Below are 2,752 nucleotides of genomic sequence, written 5' to 3'. Positions count from 1 at the left end.
GGAGACAGACAGACAGACAGACAGACAGACAGACAGACAGACAGACAGACAGACAGACAGACAGACCTGTAGCTCCATATTCTCATTGTGTTTTGGGGTACTCAAAAATGAAAGAGACAAATAATAAAAAAAGAAAAGAAAAAAAAAAAAGAAAACTGATGATCAGTGTCTTGAAAATTGGGTTAGGTCGATTTTTGATGAAAATCAAGTCAGGAATTAGATCTAGGATATCTAGCTATGGTAAGATAATTGTTGTCTAAAATTTGTGAGATGAGGATTAAAAAAAATATTACATTGTTGTTGTTGTTTTTTTGTTTTTTTTGGTGTTTTTTTCGAAACCCGCTTATTTGACAAAAGGTGCGCAGCTTTACGTGTAAGTCGTGAAAAAGAATAATAATGTAGTGTATGGTCAATATCTCATGACTTGCAATACTAGACTGAACCTAGTTTGAAATCAAAAGAAAAAAGAAAAACCACAAAAAATAACAAAAACAAAAACAAAAACAAAAACAAGCATTCCACCCAGCTACGCCATCCAGCTTGCCAGAGACAAAATGAAAAGCTCTTTCTCCCCTCGACGCCCTCGAGGTACAAGAGGACGGATATTACCAAACTGTTAAGTAAGTTCAAACATAGTATCGCCATTAACAAGTGTATAATTCTTTTGAATATATGTATCTATATTTTCACGGTGTCTTTTTATATGCGCGTTTGACTGACTTTTCCGTCGGCGCGCAGCCAATAATATAACCTGAGCGACCCCAGATTAGGTCATGGCAAGATCCATTCTTTTTACACCTTGCCTGGTACCACTGTACCCCACCCACACCTGTCAAGGATGTTAAAATATTCAACGAACGGCTTTTGATTAACTATAGTATACCTCGCTTCTTAAGAGCAGTCAACACATTGTTTTCATCTGGCAGTCATGTGTCTGTAGTCTGTGGTGTAGCAGTTAGGTACTTCGCCAACGCACGCAGGAAAGTCGAGTTCGAATCTCCGTGTGGGGAGTAGTATTTTGATTGAGTATCCCGGTCTTTCTGCTGGGGTGTTGTACCCGTCTCAACCCGGGTTGGCCTTGACAGGCAGGATCGAAGCCCACCTCCTAAACTATGTTACTTGTGTCGATGGGGGTGCAAAAACACCTATCTTGGCATAGTCAAGACCGACGTCCTATCTGTACGAGTTGGTGGCCTAATGGTTAGGCTTTCAGACTGGCAACCGTAAGGTCGTGGGTTCGAATCCAGTCAGGGACCCGACGTTGTGTCTTTGGAAAAGGTACTTCTCACGAATTTTCCTCACTTCATCAAGTTAGAATGGGTTCCCAGCTATAAACAGTGAAAGGTTTTGCCAGTTTGTTAGTATTTGAGCTGGTTGCACTGTATGCTTCCCGGCAATTTGAGAATGCTTCTGGGTGTTCTATGGTCTGCTTGGGTAATAATAACGAGTGTAAAGCGCTTAGAGCTTGCTGTCGAGCGTGAACATGCGCTATACAAATGCTATTTATTATCATTTTTATTTGTATCAAACCAATATCGTGTAACACTGAGTCAATGAATGGTCTCGTAGAAATCTTTTTTATTATGAAGTACAAAATAAGGAACGCAGGTTCAACACGTTTTATCACGGGTTTAAGATAATTTTTCCACAGATTTGTGAATGTACATGTCATTTATTGCTGGGCCTTTTCTGTTGCCTATGGGCCGGTGAGTAAAAACATCATCAAAATGAATTTGGAACAATTTAAGTACTTTTTAAAATGTTTAACGCTTTGTCCCTCTTGGGCTTCATCGTCATCATCATCATCATCATCATCATCATCATCATCATCATCATCATCATCATCATCATCATCATCATCATTATCATCATCATCATCATCATCATCATCGACGACGACAACAACATCAACAACAGCGAAAACAGCAGCAGCAGCAGCAGCAACAATAACAACAACAACAACAACAACAACACAAAAAACAACATCACGTATTTTCCAGAGCCAGTAACGTATATGCCCCCAAAACACCATTGTTCGTCAACACTATTTTTGCAAATAGAAAGGAATGTTAAAACTCATAACAGATTCGCTCCCTTGGCACATACTCACGCTGAGGTTTCGTTTAATGAGTCCGTTACACAACTCTTATCTAACGCTTGCGTGAGTGTCTTCTTACGTAAACTGTCTTACGCAGACTGTCTTACGCAAACTATCTTACATATACGCAAACGATGTCTAAAGTGTAAATGCCATGTCTTCATCTTGCACGCAAAAGACATAGGTTTTTATTCCCAAGCAGAGAATGTATTAACCCTATCCGTACGTCGTGTTTTGCTATCGTATCCATACGACGTGGGGAACTCTTCGCAAAGAGGAAAGTTACTCGTTAATCCGATCCGTACACTTTGAATAGAAGTCTGTCGAATTGATTTTTGAGAAATACTGAAAGTTTCAAAGAGATCTTCGAACTAGAAGTTTTCTAAAACTACAACTCAGGGGATGCAAAATGACTCCAAGGCGTACGGATAGGGTTTTAAGATATTAAGTACAATCGAACTTGCTTTAGTGGTCACTTCTCCATTGGGATCAATTGTGTTAGAAGGTACTGCCCCGTTACACCCTTGCGTTAAAAAAAAGAAGATTTTTAACCTGTTCAAAGCGGCCCCTTTCTACCACGGCGGCCACGGTCAGTCATTTTCGCTAAGTGTTAGCCTCCAAACCTGCCCATAGCAGTCACACGCACGCACAAAG

This window comes from Aplysia californica, unplaced genomic scaffold, assembly GCF_000002075.1.
Source record: "Aplysia californica isolate F4 #8 unplaced genomic scaffold, AplCal3.0 scaffold00075, whole genome shotgun sequence".
Lineage (NCBI taxonomy): Eukaryota > Metazoa > Mollusca > Gastropoda > Aplysiida > Aplysiidae > Aplysia > Aplysia californica.
The sequence above is the reverse complement of the archived record's forward strand: the minus strand, read 5'-3'. Positions refer to the sequence as shown.